This window comes from Mustelus asterias (genome assembly GCF_964213995.1).
Source record: "Mustelus asterias chromosome 26 unlocalized genomic scaffold, sMusAst1.hap1.1 SUPER_26_unloc_11, whole genome shotgun sequence".
NCBI lineage: Eukaryota > Metazoa > Chordata > Chondrichthyes > Carcharhiniformes > Triakidae > Mustelus > Mustelus asterias.
The window spans coordinates 567,107-587,179 of record NW_027590078.1 but is presented as its reverse complement, the minus strand read 5'-3'; the positions used below and the strand labels follow the sequence as shown (position 1 = coordinate 587,179).

The window sequence follows — 20,073 nt, the reverse complement described above, 5'->3', positions numbered from 1 at the left end:
TGACACGGTGACACAGTGGGTTAACACTGCTGCCTCACAGTGACACAGTGACACAGTGGGTTAACATTGCTGTCTCACGCTGACACAGTGGGTTAACGCTGCTGCCTCACAGTGACACGGTGACACAGTGGGTTAACACTGCTGCCACACAGTGACACGATGACACAGTGGGTTAACACTGCTGTCTCACAGTGACACGGTGACACAGTGGGTCAACACTGCTGCCTCACAGTGACACGGTGACACAGTGGGTTAACACTGCTGCCTCACAGTGACACAGTGGGTTAACACTGCTGTCTCACAGTGACACGGTGACACAGTGGGTTAACACTGCTCCCTCACAGTGACACGGTGACACAGTGGGTTAACACTGCTGTCTCCCAGTGACACGGTGACACAGTGGGTTAACACTGCTGCCTCTCAGTGACACGGTGACACAGTGGGTTAACACTGCTGTCTCACAGTGACACGGTGGCACAGTGGGTTAACACTGCTCCCTCACAGTGACACAGTGGGTTAACACTGCTGTCTCACAGTGACACGGTGACACAGTGGTTAACACTGCTGCCTCACAGTGACACGGTGACACAGTGGTTAACACTGCTGTCTCACGGTGACACAGTGGGTTAGCACTGCTGCCTCACAGTGACACGGTAGCACAGTGGGTTAACACTGCTGCCTCACAGTGACACGGTGGCACAGTGGGTTAACACTGCTCCCTCATCATGACACGGTGACACAGTGGGTTACCAGTGCTGCCTCACAGTGACACGGTGGCACAGTGGGTTAACACTGCTCCCTCATCATGACACGGTGACACAGTGGGTTACCAGTGCTGCCTCACAGTGACACGGTGGCACAGTGGGTTAACACTGCTGCCTCACAGCGACACGGTGACACAGTGGGTTAACACTGCTGCCTCACGGTGACACAGTGGGTTAACACTGCAGCCTCACAGTGACATGGTGGCACAGTGGGTTAACACTGCTCCCTCATCATGACATGGTGACACAGTGGGTTAACACTGCTGCCTCACAGTGACACGGTGCCACAGTGGGTTATCACTGCTGCCTCACAGTGACACGGTGACACAGTGGGTTAACACTGCTGCCTCACAGTGACACGGTGACACAGTGGGTTAACACTGCTGCCTCACAGCGACACGGTGACACAGTGGGTTAACATGCTGTCTCACAGCGACACGGTGACACAGTGGGTTAACACTGCTGCCTCACAGTGACACGGTGGCACAGTGGGTTAACACTGCTGCCTCACAGTGACACGGTTACACAGTGGGTTAACACTGCCGTCTCACAGTGACACAGTGGCACAGTGGGTTAACACTGCTGCCTCACAGCGCCAGTGAATTGCGTTCGATTCTCGGCTTTGGTCACTGTCTGTGTGGAGTTTTCACGTTCTCCCCGTGTCGGCAGGGGTTTCCTCCGGGTGCAGCGTATAATGTAACCTCAGTATTGTAATTTTGGAATTCTGCAATCACCCTGCGTACACAAAGATCACCAAAATAGTGGGATTTTTAAAATTCAGCTTCCTCACAGTGGATCTTTCTCTCTCTCAGTTTCTGCAGGATTGCTGTAATGTCGAAAATGACAGCAGGCATATAAATTGGAAATATTTTATTTTTGAGTCAATGTTTACAGACATCGACAGGCAGAGAGAATGAGGCAGAGAGAAAGAGAATGCGACAAACAGAGATAGAATCAGACTGAGAGAGAGACTGAGACTGACAGAGAATCAGACTGAGAGAGAGATTGAGACTGACAGAGAATCAGACTGAGAGAGAGAGATTGAGACTGACAGAGAATCAGTCTGAGAGAGCGTGGGAAAAAGAGACTGAGACACGATCCCAACACGACCCTCAGAATTAAAATGGAGGGTGTGTCCCTCACTGAAGCCCCCTCCCACTAACTGCCTCAGTTTAACCCACCACATCCAGCTGTTTCCACACCCCCCTCGTTTCTCCTCTCCCTCTCTCTCTCTCTCCACCTGTTTCTGCTGCATTTGTTGTCATGTTGGAATCTGTGAAGAAACCACATTTCCACCACTGTTTTCACAATGTCTCTCTCTGTCACCTTTCCTTCATTTCCTTCAATCACAAAGATACATAAAGGGACGCAGAGAGAGCGAGAGAGCGAGTAAAACCCTCAATAACATCCCAAAAGAAGAATTAAAGAGGCTGCTACAGTTTTTATTGAATCATTCATCCCATCCAATTTAGCACAGACACTGTTTGGGGATGAAGCAAATGGAGGAGGCTTCCTGAGGGCCCTGTGAGATTAGGGCTTGAATTGGGGCCTAGTCACAGAGGCTGCATTAAACCTTGGTGCAAAGAGCAGGAATCGTTCCACTCCAGTGAAACACAACAATCCTGAAAGCTGGAGTGACAGAGGCAGTGATATTAAACCCCTGTCCCGACCCCCTGCCCCTGGCCATTCTCCAATTCACACCACCCCATCTAAAAACACAATCCGGACTCTGGAATTGGGAACAAGCCATTTCCAAGGCCGGGGAATTTTAATTTCATCCCTCCCTCCTCCTTCCCAAGTGTTTTACAGTCACTGAGCCAGTTCCATTTTAAATTTGCGTGTTTACAAGTTGGAGTTCGGGAAAGGCAGCTGGTTATTGATGCACAGCCAGATCACGGGGCAATAATTTGACGATATCCGGATGGGACAAAGGGGAGAAATGTAATTCTCCCAGCTTCATGCCTGGTGTAATCCTCCCACCCAGACACTGAACGCCACGTATATTCCGAGTCTGAATAGACAACATCTCAGTCACAGAAAGAGATAAACTCCCCTCTTTAAACTGGGAACAAGCTGTGTCCATTCCTTGGAGACTTTTTAAAATCAGCCTCCCAACATTTATTTATTTGTTGATTTAGTTGTTTAATTCTGTAAATCAGGAATCCCAGAGGGCTGTGACTGAGACTGTTCTCCAGAGACAGGGAGCTGGGCACTGAGTCCATAACTCCACAGGTCCTTAAAGGTGACGTCACAGGTGGAGAAGGTAGTGAATACGGCATATGGCATGCTTGCCTTTATTGGACGGAGCATCGAGTATAAAAGTTGGGGTCTGATGTTGCGGTTCTATGGAACGTTGGTTCGGCCGCATTTGGATTTTTGCGTCCAGTTCTGGTCGCCACACTACCAGAAGGACGTGGAGGCTTTGGACAGAGTACAGAGGAGGTTTACCAGGATGTTGCCTGGGATGGAGGGTATTAGCTATGAGGAGAGATTGAGTAAACAGGGGTTGTTCTCCCTGGAAAGACGGAGGTTGAGGGGCGACCTAATAGAAGTTTTCAAAATTATGAAGGGCACAGATAGGGTGAACAGGTGGAAACATTTTCCCAGGTCAGAAATGACAAACACAAGGGGTCACAAGTTCAGGTCAGGGGAGCAAGGTTCAAGACAGATATGCGGGGGATGTATTTTACACAGAGGGTGGTGGGGGCCTGGAATGTTCTACCAAGCAAGTTGGTTGAGGCAGACACGCTAGGATCATTTAAGACTTATCTAGATAGCCACATGGACAGAGCCACATGATTGCTCCCTGTGCCACGTGCCAGTGAGGGTAAGAGTAGGATGCTCGGGCGGATGAACACGTGGCTGAGGAACTGGTGTAGGGGGCAGGGTTTCAGATTTCTAGGTCATTGGGACCTCTTCTGGGGCAGGTGGAACCTGTACAAGAGAGACGGGTTACACCTGAACTACAAGGGAACCAATATACTTGCAGGGTGGTTTGCCAGTGTTATTGGGGAGGGTTTAAACTAGATTTGCAGGGGGATGGGATCCAGAGTGCCAGAGCAGATAGTGGAGCAGGGGTGAAAGTAAATGATGTTAATAGTTCATGAAATATCACAAATAGAAGGGTTGTGTGTGGTGGTAATAATCTTCTGAGGTGTGTCTATTTCAATGCCAGGAGTATTGTGGGGAAGGCAGACGAGCTGAGGGCGTGGATTGACACATGGAATTATGACATTATAGCCATCAGTGAAACTTGGCTGCAGGAGGGGCAGGACTGGCAGCTCAATGTTCCAGGGTTCCGATGTTTCAGACGTGATAGAGGCAGAGGGATGAAGGGTGGGGGGGTGGTATTGCTAGTCAGGGAAAATGTTACAGCGGTGCTCAGGCAGGACAGATTAGAGGGTTTGTCGACCGAGGCCATATGGGTGGTATGACCACATTCATGGGGGTGTATTATAGACCACCCAATAGTCAGCGAGAATTGGAGGAGCAAATCTGCAGAGAGATAGCAGACAACTGCAGGAAACATAAAGTTGTGATCGGAGAGGATTTTAATTTTCCACATATAGATTGGGACTCCCATACTGTTAAAGGTCTAGACGGGTTCGAGCTTGTAAAATGTGTTCAGGAAAATTTTCAAAATCAAAATATAGAGGTACCAATCAGAGAGGATGCAAAATTAGATTTCCTTTTAGGAAACGAGTTAGGACAAGTGACGGAAGTGTGTGCAGGGGAACACTTTGTTTCCAGTGATCATAACGCCATTAGTTTCAACTTGAGATCCTAAATGAATACTTTGCGTCGGTATTCACAAAGGAGAGGGATGTGTTGATTGGGAGTGTCTCGGAGGCGACTGTTGACCCGTTGGAGAGAATCTCCATTACAAGGGAGGAAGTGTTAGGTTTTTTTAGGGAATATAAAGACTGACACTTCCCCAGGGCCTGATGGAATCTATCCAAGGCTGCTCAGGGAGACGAGAGATGAAATCGCTGGGCCTCTGACGCAAATCTTTGTCTCGTCACTGGACACAGGTGAGGTCCCAGAGGATTGGAGGATAGCTAATGTGGTCCCGTTATTTAAGAAGGGTAGGAAGGATAACCCGGGAAATTATAGGCCGGTGAGCTTCACGTCCGTGGTAGGGAACTTGTTGGAGAAGATACTTAGAGATAGGATGTATGCGCATTTAGAAAGGAATAAACTCATTCACGATAGTCAGCATGGTTTTGTGAGAGGGAGGATATGCCTCACTAACCTGGTGGAGTTTTTTGAAGAAGTGACTAGAATGGTTGACGAGGGAAGGGCCGTGGATGTCGTCTATATGGACTTTAGTAAAGCGTTTGAAAAAGTCTCTCATGGCAGGTTGGTGCAAAAGATTGGATTTCATGGGATAAAGGGGGAGGTGGCTAGATGGGTGGAGAACTGGCTGGGTCACAGAAGACAGAGGGTGGTCGTGGAAGGGTCTTTTTCTGGCTGGAGGCCTGTGACTAGTGGTGTTCCGCAGGGCTCTGTATTGGGACCTCTGCTGTTTGTGATTTATATGAACGATCTGGAAGAAGGTGTAACTGGGGTGATCAGTAAGTTTGCGGACGACACAAAAATGGCTGGACATGCAGATAGTGAGGAACATTGTCAGAGGCTACAGAAGGATATAGATCGGCTGGAAATTTGGGCAAAGAAATGGCAGATGGAGTTCAATACTGATAAATGACAAGTGATGCATTTTGGTGGAACTAACGTAGGGAGGAGCTATACGATAAATGGCGGAACCATAAAGGGTGTAGATACGCAGTGGGACCTGGGTGTGCAAGTCCACAGATCCGTGAAGGTGATGTCACAGGTGGAGAAGGTAGTGAAGAAGGCATACGGCATGCTTGCCTTAATAGGACGGGGCATAGAGTATAAAAGTTGGGGCCTGATGTTGCAGTTGTACAGAACGTTGGTTCAGCTGCATTTGGAATACTGTGTCCAGTTCTGGTCGCCACACTACCAGAAGGACGTGGAGGCTTTGGAGAGAGTGCAGAGGAGGTTTACCAGAATGTTGCCTGGTATGGAGGGGCTTAGTTATGAGGAGAGATTGGGTAAACTGGGGTTGTTCTCACTGGAAAAATGGAGGATGAGGGGTGAACTGATAGAGGTGTATAAAATTATGAAAGGCATAGATAGGGTGAACGGTGGGAAGCTTTTTCCCAGATCGGTGGTGACGTTTACAAGGGGTCATAGGTTCAAGGTGAAGGGGGGGAGGTTTAACACGGATATCAGAAGGACGTATTTTACACATAGGGTGGTGGGGGCCTGGACTGCGCTGCCGGGCAATGTGGTGGAGGCGGACACACTGGGAACGTTTAAGACTTATCTAGATAGCCATATGAACGGAGTGGGGATGGAGGGATACAAAATAATGGTCTAGTTTGGACCAGGGAGCGGCGCGGGTTTGGAGGGCCGAAGGGCCTGTTCCTGTGCTGTATCATTCTTTGTTCTTTCTTTTGTTCTTGATCATGGATAAAGATAGATCTGGTCCTCGGGTTGAGGTTCTAAACCGGAAAACGGACAAATTTGAAGAAATGAGAAAGGATCTAAAAAGTGAGGATTGAGACAGGCTCTTCTCTGGCAAGGATGTGATTGGTAAGTGGGAGGCCTTCAAAGGAGAAATTTTGAGAGTGCAGAGTTTGTCTGTTCCTGTCAGGATTAAAGGCAAAGTGAATAAGAATAAGGAACCTTGGTTCTCGAGGGATATTGGAACTCTGATGAAGAAGAAGAGAGAGATGTATGACATGTATAGGCAACAGGGAGCAAATAAGATGCTTGAGGAGTATAAAAAGTGCAAGAAACGACTTAAGAAAGAAATCAGGAGGGCGAAAAGAAGATATAAGGTTGCTTTGGCAGACAAGGTGAAGGATAATCCGAAGAGCTTCTACAGGTGTATTAAGAGCAAAAGGATAGTAAGGGATAAAATTGGTCCTCTTGAATATCAGCGTGGTCGGCTATGTACGGAACCAAAAGAAATGGGGGAGATATTAAATAGGTGTTTTGCATCCGTATTTTCTAAGGAAACTGGCATGGAGTCTATGGAAATAAGGCAAATAAGTAGGAAGGTCATGGAACCTATACAGATTAATGGGGAGGAGGTGCTCGTTGTCTTGAGGCAAATCAGAGTAGATAAATCCCCAGGACCGGACAGGGCATTCCCTCGGACCTTGAAGGAGTCAAGGTCCGAGGGAAATTGAAATTGCAGGGGCCCTGGAAGATATATTTAAAATGTCGGTATCCACGGGTGAGTTGCTGGATGATTGGAGGATAACTCATGTTGTTCCGTTGTTTAAAAAAGGCTCAAAACGTAATGCGGGAAATTATTGGCCGGTAAGTTTGACGTCAGCAGTAGGTAAATTAATGGAAGGAGTACTAAGAGATAGGATCTACAAATAATTGGATAGACAGGGACTTATTAGGGAGAGTCAACATGACTTTGTGCGTGGTAGGTCATGTTTGACCAATCTATTAGAGTTTTTCGAGGAGGTTACCAGGAAAGTGGATGAAGGGAAGGCGGTGGATGTTGTCTACATGGAATTCAGTAAGGCCTTTGACAAAGTCCCACATGGGAGGTTACTTAGGAAGTTTCAGTTGCGAGGGAAACATGGAGAGGTCGTAAACTTGCTTAGACATTGGCTCAATGGAAGAAGCCAGAGAGTGGTAGTGGAGGATTGCTTCTCTGAGTGGAGGCCTGTGACTAGTGGTGTGCCACAGGGATCAGTGCTGGGTCCATTGTTGTTTGTCATCTATATCAATGATCTGGAAGATAATGTGGTAAATTGGATCAGCAAATTTGCTGACGATACAAAGATTGGAGGTATCGTGGACAGTGAGGAAGGTTTTCAAAGCTTGCAGAGGGATTTGCTCGCAAAATGGGCTACAAAATGGCAGATGGAGTTTAATGCAGACAAGTGTGAGGTGTTGCACTTTGGAAGGACAAACCAAGGTAGAACATACAAGGTAAATGGTAGGACACTGAAGAGTGCAGTAGAACTGAGGGATCTGGGAATATAGATACATAATACATAAAAGTGGCGTCACAGGGAGTTAAGGCCGTAAAGAGTGCTTTTGGTACATTGGCCTTTATAAATCAAAGTATTGAGTATAAGAGTTGGAATGTTATGGTGAGGTTGTATGAGACATTGGTGAGGCTGAATTTAGAGTATTGTGAGCAGTTTTGGTCACCTAATTACAGGAAGGATATTAATACCGTTGAAAGAGTGCAGAGAAGGTTTACAAGGATGTTGCCGGGACTTGAGAAACTGAGTTACAGAGAAAGGTTGAATAGGTTAGGACTTTATTCCCTGGAGCAGAGACAAATGAGGGGAGATTAGCCTCGCGTGCCAGTGAGGCTAAGAATAGGGAGTTAGTACAATTGAATGCTTGGCTAAAGGACTGGTCCAGGAGGGAGGGCTTCATTTTCCTAGATCAATGGGAAGTTTTCAGGAGAGGATGGCACCTGTACAAGAAGGACGGGTCGCAACTAAGTTGGAAGGGCACGAATATCCTGGCTGGGAGTTTTGCTAGTGCAGTTCGGGGGGGTTTAAACTAGTATGGCAGGGGGGTGGGGATCAAAATATTAGTTCTACAAGTGTAGAGGCTGGGGACGAGCTTGGGACTGGGACAAAGCTGGCAAAGAAGAAGAGCACTCTGGGGGAGGATGACCTCACTGGGCCTGGAGGTCTGGAGTGCTTATACTTCAATGCAAGGAGCGTAGCAGGTAAGACAGACGAACTTAGGGCCTTAATGCTCACGAGGAATTTGGATGTGGTTGCCGTGACAGACATTTGGTTGAAAGAGGGACGGGACGGGCAGCTGATATTACGGGGTACAAGTGTTTTAGGCGAGACAGAGGAGGGGCCAAAAGAGGTGGGGGAGTAGCAGTATTAGTTGGAGAGCATATTACAGCGGTGCAGAGGGAGGACAATTCAGAGGGGTCGTGTAACGCGTCACTCTGGGTGGAGCTCAGAAACAGGAAGGGCGCAGTCACTATGTTGGGGGTATACTACAGGCCCCCCAACAGCCCAAGGGAAGTGGAAGAACGGATATGTCAGGAGATACTGGATAGGTGCAGGAAAAATAGGGTTGTTGCAGTGGGAGACTTCAATTTCCCTGGTATAGACTGGAAATCGCTGAGAGCTGGGACTCTGAATGGGGAGGAATTTGTAAAATGCGTACAGGAGGGTTCTTTGGAACAATATGTAGATAGCCCGACTAGAGAGGGGGCTATACTGGACCGAGTACTGGGGAATGAGCCCGGTCAGGTCTTCAAAGTTTCGGTCGGGGAACATGTGGCAAATAGTGACCACAATTCTGTTAGCTTTAGGAGAGTGATGGAAAAGGATGAGTGGTGTCCAAAGGGTAAGGTGTTGGATTGGGGGAAGGCTAACTTTATTGGGATCAGGCAGAAATTGGCAGCTCTTGATTGGGAGAGGCTGTTTGAGGGTAAATCCACATCTGGCATGTGGGAGTCTTTTAAGGAACAGTTGTTAGGGCGACAGGACAGGCATGTGCCTATAAAACAGAAGGATAGGAAGGGTAGGATTTGAGAACCGTGGATAACCAGGGAAATTGAGGGACTGGTCAAAAAGAAAAGAGAGGCGTATGTTAGGTCCAGGCAGCTAAAAACGGAGGGAGCTCTGGAGGAGTACAAAGAAAGTAGGAAATAACTCAAACGGGGAATTAGAAGGGCAAAAAGGAGTCACGGAATGTCCTGGGCAGACAGGATTAAGGAGAATCCCAAGGCATTTTATTCATACGTTAGGAACAAAAGAGTTGTCGGGGAAAAAATCGGACCTCTCAGGGACAAAAGTGGGGAATTATTCTTGGAGCCCAAAGAATTAGGGGAGATCCTAAATGAATACTGTGCGTCGGTATTCACAAAGGAGAGGGATGTGTTGACTGGGAGTGTCTCGGAGGGGAGTGTTGAACCGTTGGAGAAAATCTCCATTACAAGGGAGGAAGTGTTAGGTTTGTTAGAGAATATAAAGACTGCCAAATCCCCAGGGCCTGAAGGAATCAATCCAAGGCTACTCAGGGAGACGAGAGATGAAATCGTTGGGCCTCTGACACAAATCTTTGTCTCGTCACTGGACGCAGGTGAGGTCCCAGAGGATTGGAGGATAGCTAATGTGGTCCCGTTATTTAAGAAGGGTAGGAAGGAGAACCCGGGTAATTATAGGCCGGTGAGCTTGACGTCCGTAGTGGGAAGTTGTTGGAGAAGATTCTTAGAGATAGGAAATATGCACATTTAGAAAGGAATAAACTCATTAACGATAGTCAGCATGGTCTTGTGAGAGGGCGGTTATGCCTCACTAACCTGGTGGAGTTTTTTGAACAAGTGACCAGAATGGTTGACGAGGGAAGGGCCGTGGATGTCGTCTATATGGACTTTAGTAAAGCGTTTGACAAAGTCCCTCATGGTAGGCTGGTGAAAAAGGTTGGATCTCACGGGATAAAGAGGGAGGTGGCTAGATGGGTGGAGAACTGGCTTGGTCACAGAAGACAGAGTGTGGTAGTGGAAGGGTCTTTTTCCGGCTGGAGGCCTGTGACTAGTGGTGTTCCGCAGGGCTCTGTATTGGGATCTCGGCTGTTTGTGATTTATATAAACGATCTGGAAGAAGGTGTAACTGGGGTGATCAGTAAGTTTGCGGACGACACAAAATTGGCAGGACTTGCAGATAGTGAGGAGCATTGTCAGAAACTACAGAAGGATACAGATAGGCTGGAAATTTGGGCAAAGAAATGGCAGATGGAGTTCAATACTGATAAATGCCAAGTGATCCTTTTTGGTAGAAATAATGTAGGGAGGAGCTATACGATAAATGGCAGAACCACAAAGGGTGTAGATACGCAGAGGGACCTGGGTGTGCAAGTCCACAGATCCTTGAAGGTGACGTCACAGGTGGAGAAGGTGGTGAAGAAGGCATATGGCATGCTTGCCTTTATAGGACGGGGCATAGAGTATAAAAGTTGGGGTCTGATGTTGCAGATGTATAGAACGTTGGTTCGGCCGCATTTGGAATACTGCACCCAGTTCTGGTCGCCACACTACCAGAAGGACGTGAAGGCTTTAGAGAGAGTGCAGAGGAGGTTTACCAGGTTGTTACCTGGTATGGAAGGGCTTAGTTATGAGGAGAGATTGGGTAAACTGGGGTTGTTCTCCCTGGAAAGACGGAGGATGAGGGGAGACTTAATAGAGGTGTATAAAATTATGAAAGGCATAGATAGGGTGAACGGTGGGAAGCTTTTCCCGAGGTCGGTGGTGACGTTCACGAGAGGTCATAAGTTCAAGGTGAAGGGGGGGAGGTTTAACACGGATATCAGAAGGACGTATTTTACACAGAGGGTGGTGGGGGCCTGGAATGCGCTGCCGGGCAAAGTGGTGGAGACGGACACACTGGGAACGTTTAAGACTTATCTAGATAGCCACATGAACGGAGTGGGAATGGAGGGATACAAAAGAATGGTCTCGTTTGGACCAGGGAGCGGCACAGGCTTGGAGGGCCGAAGGGCCTGTTCCTGTGCTGTATTGTTCTTTGTTCATTTGATAGAGGTGTATAAAATTATGATGGGCATAGATAGAGTGAACGGAAGCAGGCTTTTTCCACTGAGGCGAGGGGAGAAAAAAACTAGAGGGCGTGGGTTATGGGTGAAGCGGGAAAAGTTTGAAGGGAATATTAGGGGGGGCTTCTTCACACACAGAGTGGTGGGAGTGTGGAATGAGCTGTCAGATGAAGTGGTGAATGCGGGCTCACTTTTACCATTTAAGAAAGACTTGGACAGGTACATGGATGAGAGGCGTGTGGAGGGATATGGTCCAGGTGCAGGTCAGTGGGACGAGGCAGAAAAATGGTTCGGCACAGGCAAGAAGGACCAAAAGGTCTGTTTCTGTGCTGTAATGTTCCCTGGTTCTCAGTTCTAACAGACTGGGAATCGATTGGGGCAAGCTTGGAGTGCTGTCAATGTCTGTATTTCCCTTACCCCCGCTCTCGATTTCTTTGTTCTGTAACTCTCCCCAACGCCCTACCATGAACTCAGTAAATCCTGCCCTGATTCCATCTACCAAAATGCATAATCTCGCATTCATCTAAATTAAACTTCATCTGCCATTTGTCAGCCCACAGGCCCAATTGATCAAGATCCCGTTGCAATCGGAGATAACTTTCACTGTCCACTATGCCACCAATGTTGGTGTCATCTGCAAACTTACGAACCATGCCTCCTAAATTCTCATCCAAATCAATGTAACACGGGACATGGAGAAATCAGACATTGGTATAGTTAATGCTGGTATTTAGCATCATGCTTCAACGCCGCTACCTTTCCCTGACCTGAAATAAATGCTCTATTCAGAAATTATTTAACACTCGGGTATTCCTGGAGGAACAGACGGACGGTGCACAGTGAAACTTTATGCTGTTGATGGCAGCCTAGAATCAGAAAGATTGAAGGAACTCACAAGGTCAATCCTATTTTTGATGTGAGTGGGGTGAGAGAGAGAGAGTTGAGGTGAAGGGGAATTTTGAGGTGAGAGGGTCAGTGTTGAGGTGAGGGGTGTTGCTGTGGACGGTGGGAGTTGAGGTGAGAGGCGGTTACTGAGGTGAGAGGGAGTGTGTTAATGTGAGGAGGGAGCTTTCAGATGAGAGGGGAACAACATGGTGTTATATCAATACACACTGATCCAACAAACACTCCCAGGATATTTACTGCAGGGATTAGGTGCGACGTCAGTCTGTCCCCACACGCTGCCGGCCAGAGAGCGGAGGGAACGGTGACAGCCCTTAAACACGGAGCAAACATCAACTGCAACATCCCATCAAACACTCCAATGTCAGCTACAGAGGTCCAGTGTCACTCCCACCCCATCTTAACTGTGTGACCAGGCTCTATCATGGCTGCTAAAGTGAAGGTTCAACTTAGTCAGGCAACCTTCAGGCTCGATATCCGTAAGCTTGCGCCCATCAGACATTTACAAGGATAAGCTGCCTCTACACACTCCCATCAAATACCCTCATTGTAGATGTAGCACAGGCCCAGATACACAAACTATCTCCCTCGACACTGTCCAACCACGAATCCCCAGTGCAGGTATAGCAGAGGGTGAGATAGACAGTGTGTACAGGTGAGAGGGGGAGAGTGTTGAGGCGAGAGGGGGAGAGTGTTGAGGCGAGAGGGGGAGAGTGTTGAGGCGAGAGGGGGAGAGTGTTGAGGCGAGAGGGGGAGAGTGTTGAGGCGAGAGGGGGAGAGTGTTGAGGCGAGAGGGGGAGAGTGTTGAGGCGAGAGGGGGAGAGTGTTGAGGCGAGAGGGGGAGAGTGTTGAGGCGAGAGGGGGAGAGTGTTGAGGCGAGAGGGGGAGAGTGTTGAGGCGAGAGGGGGAGAATGTTGAGGCGAGAGGGGGAGAGTGTTGAGGCGAGAGGGGGAGAGTGTTGAGGCGAGAGGGGGAGAGTGTTGAGGCGAGAGGGGGAGAGTGTTGAGGCGAGAGGGGGAGAGTGTTGAGGCGAGAGGGGGAGAGTGTTGAGGCGAGAGGGGGAGAGTGTTGAGGCGAGAGGGGGAGAGTGTTGAGGCGAGAGGGGGAGAGTGTTGAGGCGAGAGGGGGAGAGTGTTGAGGCGAGAGGGGGAGAGTGTTGAGGCGAGAGGTGGAGAGTGTTGAGGCGAGAGGGGGAGAGTGTTGAGGCGAGAGGGGGAGAGTGTTGAGGCGAGAGGGGGAGAGTGTTGAGGCGAGAGGGGGAGAGTGTTGAGGCGAGAGGGGGAGAGTGTTGAGGCGAGAGGGGGAGAGTGTTGAGGCGAGAGGGGGAGAGTGTTGAGGCGAGAGGGGGAGAGTGTTGAGGCGAGAGGGTTAGAGTGTTGAGGCGAGAGGGTTAGAGTGTTGAGGCGAGAGGGGGAGAGTGTTGAGGCGAGATGGGGAGAGTGTTGAGGCGAGGGGGGAGAGTGTTGAGGCGAGAGGGGGAGAGTGTTGAGGCGAGGGGGGGGGAGAGCGTTGAGGCGAGAGGGGGAGAGCGTTGAGGCGAGAGGGGGAGAGCGTTGAGGCGAGGGGGGGAGAGCGTTGAGGCGAGGGGGGGGAGAGCGTCGAGGCGAGAGGGGGAGAGCGTCGAGGCGAGAGGGGGAGAGCGTCGAGGCGAGGGAGGGAGCGTCGAGGCGAGAGGGGGAGAGCGTCGAGGCGAGAGGGGGAGAGCGTTGAGTTGACAGTGGGAGTGTGGAGGTGAGAGGGGAATTTTGTGGTGGGGGTGAGGTTCTGTAACACACTGGGGTTGGCGCTGCTGCCTCATGGCGCCAAAGACCCGGGTTTGATTCCAGCCTCGGGTCACTCTCTGTGTGGAGTGTGCACGTTCTCCCCTGTCTGCGTGGGAATCTATCCCAGATTTGGGTAAAGAAAAGTTCAATACAGATACATCTCCTCTTGATACTGCCCTCTGAAACCCTCCCAGAACAGTTCCACACGGGATTGCAGACAGAGCAAAGCTCACTCTGTAGTGTCCCATTGAATAGTTCACTGCAAAGGGTGTTTACTCTGTGTCGAATCCCATTCTGAACTATGTTTCTGTATTTGCCATTGGGTTACTGTAAATTGTGCTTCCATTGAACATTTCCAAGGATAGGGACAGCACTGGGTAAAGTATATGGTCTTGCTGCACTGCCAATTCAAACAGGCTGATAAAAGGGACGTGTATCTTCTGAATCAAACACGTTTCCATCACTGTCCATGAAGGAATCCCAGGGCAGCCTCACTGATATTGATATTTTCCATTTGTGCTTTTATAATAACGGTCTTCTGTTAATTTGTTGTTATCGTTTGTGAAATACTCCGTCAGATCTTTCCTAAATACAGTTCAGACATTTGGGAATTCGAATGAATTAATTGCAAACATTTTCTGTTGTATAGAACATAGGAAAACTACAGCACAAACAGGCCCTTCGGCCCACAAGTTGCGCCGGTCATGTCCCTCCCTACCGAGGCTTATATATAGGCTTACCTAGAACCCTCAATCCTATTAAGTCCCATGTACTCATCCAGAAGTCTCTTAAAAGACCCCATCGAGTTTGCCTCCACCACCACTGACGACAGCCGATTCCACTCACCCACCACCCTCTGAGTGGAAAACTTACCCCTCACATCTCCTCTGTACCTGCTCCCCAGCACCTTAAACCTGTGTCCACTCGGAGCAGCCATTTCAGACCTGGGAAAAAGCCTCTGTGAGTCCACCCGATCTATACCACTCAACATCTTATATCTCTCTATCAGGTCACCTCTCATCCTTCGTCTCTCTCAACATATCCTCATAAGGCGTGCCAACCAATCCAGGCAACATCCTTGTAAATCTTCTCTGCACCCTTTCAATAATTTCCACGTCCCTCCTGTCATGAGGCAACCAGAACTGAGCACAGTACTCCAAGTGGGGTCTGACGAGGGTCTTATAAAGCTGCATCATTGTCCCCGGACTCCTAAGCTCAATCCCTCGATTGATGAAGGCCAGGTGAAAACTGCCCCAGTAAAGTAAATCAGATTGACCAACTGATTGCAATCAATGCCAAATGGGGAATAATTGTCCTGTGTAGAAGTGAGAACCCGTTCCATATTGTGATTGTTTGCAGTATTGGGACAGTGAGATGACCCGATCCAACACAAGAACACTTTGCAATATCTCCCAGTAACAGTGAGTCTGTGTGTCAGCGTTAACCAAGCGGGGTGACATTCCCGGAGGTGCTGACATCTCACGCAGAGTGAAAACCAGAATTCAATTGGTGGGGACTGCCTTGTTAAATTCAGCTGGGGATTTATTGAGGGAATTTGTGAAAATGCATGTGGAGATCTTATACAATCTAATTGAAAAACATTTCGAAATCCGTTTCTCCAACTGACTGTACAGAACAGAAGAGGTACATTTATAGAGATCTCAAGGTGAATAACATTAGTTGCAGTCACTGAACACCAGCAGTACCTTTTTAATGCATATCATTTTATACATGTTTCACATGCAGTGAATATATTTATTTTAATTCCGGTCTCTGAGCAGTCAGATATTGATACAGATAATTCTGATATTTAGCACCATGCTCCCACACTGCCACCTCTGCTTGACCTGAAATAGATGCTCTGTTCCGCAATTATTTAAACCAAATGTATTCGTGGAGGAACAAACTTACATTCTGCATTCAAACTTTATGTTGAGATCAGCCCAGGATCAGAATGATTGAAGGAGCTGAAGGTTTTTGAGACAGTTTGTGTGACGCTGCTGCTGTGTTGCCTTTATTCGTTTTGTAACGTGGGGGTCGCAGGGAATCAGTAGTGACAATAAGAGTGAGGTCAGTGATGTTTCTGTTTGTCAGTTGGTAATAAGAATGAAGTTGGTGATACACCTGGAAGGTAAAGGCAGTAGGGATGAGGTTAGCCATGCACCTGGATGTGTATTGACAATCAGAGCAATTCAGTAATGTATCTGTGCAGGTTGTGAAAGGAGAGTGCGGTCACTGCTGTTCCTAAATACCTGGTTCCAATAAGAATCAGGTTATTTCTGCATCTGCAGGGACAGGTGTAGCATCGGGGAAACACAAGATAAAATTCCATCTGCAATTTCCCCAGCAAACACACCCAGGGCAAGGACAGCGGGCGGATGTTTGAGTTGTGTGGAGTGGGGGGCTGTGTGTGGAGTGAAAGTTTATTATGGAAGTGAGGGGGAGAGTGATGAGTTGAGAGGCGGTGTATTGAGATGAGGGGGAGTTTGTTGAGGTGAGGGGGAAAGTTGAAATGAGATGGCGGGAGCTGAGGCGAGACAGAGTGCTGAGATGAGAAGGGAGCTGATATGAGAGAGGGAGAATGTTGATGTGAGACAGAGTGTAGGATTTGGCCCCGCGCTCTCCCCAAATTCGGATAATCCCACCAGAGGTAATTGGACCTTGACACGGTCTGTGCCCATCTGCTCCGACTCCCATGCGGTGTGGGACGGGAAATTCATATCTTGGGGATCTTGAGGTGAGGAGCGTCAAGATGAGATGGGTAGTGTTGTGGTGCCTGGGGTAATGTAGAGGTGAGCGGGAGGATTGATGTGAGGAGGGAACATGTTAAGGTGAGAGGGGGAGAGTTGTGTTGATTGGGGGAGTGTTGAATTGAGAGCGCGTGTTCTGGTGAGAGGAATTGATGTTAACCCTCTATGGGACAATGTAAATGTGAGAGGGAGAACTTAGAAGCGAGACGGATAGTGTTGAGGAGAAAGGGTGTAATGTCTGTGTGATAGAGATTGTGTAGAGAGGGGAAGGGGAGTATTGAGGTGAGCGGGAGTGTGTTGAGGTGAGGGGGTGTGTTGACATGACAGGATAGTGTTGGTGAGAGAGAGAGAGAGTGTTGGGGTAATGGGGAATGCTGAGTTGAGAGCGTGAGTGTTAATGTTGTCATGTGAGTGGACCTTTCAGCAATTTTGTTTAAATCGTGCAGCTTCCATGGAGGTGTAGATAAGCTGTGGCAGTCAGGTGGTAGTTTTTTTTGGTATTTTACTTTAGTTTTGGGAAGCAGTTTAGCAGCAAGCTCAGACGCAATCTCTCTCCCTCTCCCTGTCCTTCTCTTTTGAAAAGGCTGTGTTTTGTGAAACAGACTCGACTGCAACCTCTTCTGAGTTTCTCAAGGGATTTTGAGCATTCAGCCCAGGAGGCTGGACACGTGTAATAATTCGGCATTAACCTCTGCTGTATTGTGGTGATTTGGAGGGTTTTGTGGATTGGATGTTGGCTTTGGTTGGAACACACCAGAGATATTTCCTTCAGAGTTGAATATTATCGTGGTTGTTGTGTTTCTTGTTTGTAATTGTTAAAAGTTCTTGCTAATTGTCTTACTATACATGTCAACAATATTCTCAATTAAACTTTTTATTGAATAAGAGTTCTTCGTGGGTCAGTTCACTCACACCTGAAGTGAAACCTCTCGTGCTCCTTCTAGCCAGATTCAAGTTAAAGAGTTACAGGTCACTCGAGCTTCATGGAACAACTGGGAGTATCCAACCTGACTGAGAACAACTGGGGGCTCCGGGATTGAAAGCTGTATTTCTGGATTGATTTGGGATTAGTGAACTCAAAGACAGTGAGCGGTGCGCAGATTTGTGTTTTCTTTTCAGGTGTTGTATTCCAGTTTAAATAGGGAGTGTGGTTTGGATTAATGTCTCTTTCAGAGGCTCAGAGGTTTCTGCGGGTGGAGGAAGTCACGCAAGTTACCTGACAGATAGTGACTAAAGCAAAGCTTTTGGAATTGGAAACACATTGCAGTTGACATTGCCTGACAGAGTACAGAAAGGAGAGATAATTGTGGCAATAGCACAACATTTGGAATTGTCAGAAGCTCAGTCAGAACCGTTGGAAATTCAGTTACAAATGAAACTGACTCAATATAAAAAATAATTAAAACTATTTGAATTACAGGGAAAAGAAAAGGAAAGGGAGGAACAGCAAGCAAAATAATTGAATCAATCTGAATTACAGGCAAAAGGGAAAAAGGAGGCAAGGGAAAAATAGAGAGACTTTGAACATTGGAAACTGGCCTTCAAATGTAAACATCGTGTCTGATTGGCGGAGGTAAAGGGTAAAGTACAGTCTGAGGGTAGGGATGAGGATAGTGAGAGAATGAGGGGCAGAAAATACATCAGGAGATAGAAAAGGCAATGTTACAATAATCATGGGGGACTTCAATATGTAGGTTTCTAAGATTCTAAGGTGGACTGGGAAAATCAGGTAGGTCGTGGATCCCAAGAAAAGGAATTTGTGGAATGTCTAAGAGATGGTTTTTGGAGCAGCTTGTGACAGAGCCTACTACGGAACAGGCAATTCTGGATTTGGCGATGTGTAATGAGGCAGACTTGATTAGGGAACTTAAGGTGAAGGAACCCTTAGGGAGGAGTGACCACAATATGATAGAATTTACCCTGCAGTTTGAGAGGAAGAACCTGGAATCAGATGTAAAGGTATTTGAATTAAATAAAGATAACTACAAGGACATGAAGGAGGAGCTGGCCAGAGTTGATTGGAAAGGGAGCCGAGCAGGGAAGACAGTGGAACAGCAATGGCAGGAGTTCTTGAGAGTTATTTGGGAGGCACAACAGAAATTCATCCCAAGGAGGAGGAAACATGCCACAGGGAGGACGAGGAATCCATGGCTGACAGCAAAAACACAAAAGGGAAAGCATCCTTAGTGGCAAGGATTAGTGGGAAGGCAGAAGATTGGGAAGCGAGCAGAGGACAACTTAAAAAAGGCAATAAGAGGGGAGAAGATGAAATATAAGTGTAAGCAAACTTGTATTATAAAAGAGGAGAGGAGGAGGTTTTCCAATATATAAAAGTTAAGAGAGAGGCAAAAATACCCATTGGATCACTGAAAAATGAGGCTGGAGAAGGAATAATAGGAAACAAAGAAATGGCAGAGGAACTGATTAGTTTGCATCAGTCTTCACGGTTGAAGACACCAGTGGGATGCCAGAGCTCCAGGAGAGTCGGGGGACACAGGTGGGTGTAGTGGCCATCACTCAGGAGAAGGTTCTGGGGAAACTGAAAGGTCTGTGGGTGGATAAATCACCTGGACCGAATGGAGTACACTCCAGGGTTCTTAAAGACATAGCTGAGGAAATTGTGGTGGCATTGGTGGTGATCTTTCTTTGATAAGGCGCAGCATAGGAGACTGTTATATAAGTTAAGTGCCAATGGTGTTGAGGGTAAGATCCTGGCATGGATAGAGGATTGGCTGACTGGCAGAATGCAGAGAGTAGGGATGAAGGGATCTTCTTTCAGGATGGCAGCCGGTGACAAGTGGTGCGACTCAGGGGTCGATGCTGGGACCACAACTTTTCACAATACACATTAATAATTTGGAAAAACGAAATGAAGGCACTGTTAGACCATAAGACCATAAGACATAGGAGCGGAAGTAAGGCCATTCGGCCCATCGAGTCCACTCCACCATTCAATCATGGTTGATTTCAACTCCATTTACCCGCTAAGTTTGGTGATGATGCAATGATATGCAGAGGGGCAGGTAGTATTGCGGAAGTGGGAGGGGGAGGAGGAGGGCTGCAGAAGGACTTGGACAGGTTAGGACAGTGGATAAAGAGGGGGCAGATGGAATACAAGGAGGAAAAGTGTGAGGTTATGCTCTTTGGAAGGAGGAATGGAGGCATAGACTATTTTCTAAATGGGGAAATGCTTAGAAAATCAGATGCACAAAGGAATTTGGGAGGCCTTGTTCAAGATTCTCTAAAGGTTAACCTGCAGGTTGAATCGGCAGTTAGGAAGGCAAGTGGAATACTGGCAAT

At 47.8% G+C, this 20,073-nt stretch overlaps 1 long non-coding RNA gene across 1 annotated transcript in view; it reads left to right on the top strand.

Moving 5' to 3' along the window:
* LOC144482093 (uncharacterized) overlaps positions 1-20,073 on the top strand; it is a 71,205-nt gene that overhangs the window by 6,205 nt on the left and 44,927 nt on the right. Inside the window, exon 3 of the long non-coding RNA XR_013495852.1 lies at positions 6,270-6,386. This is a non-coding gene — a long non-coding RNA (uncharacterized LOC144482093). The remainder of the gene's footprint in view (positions 1-6,269; positions 6,387-20,073) is intronic.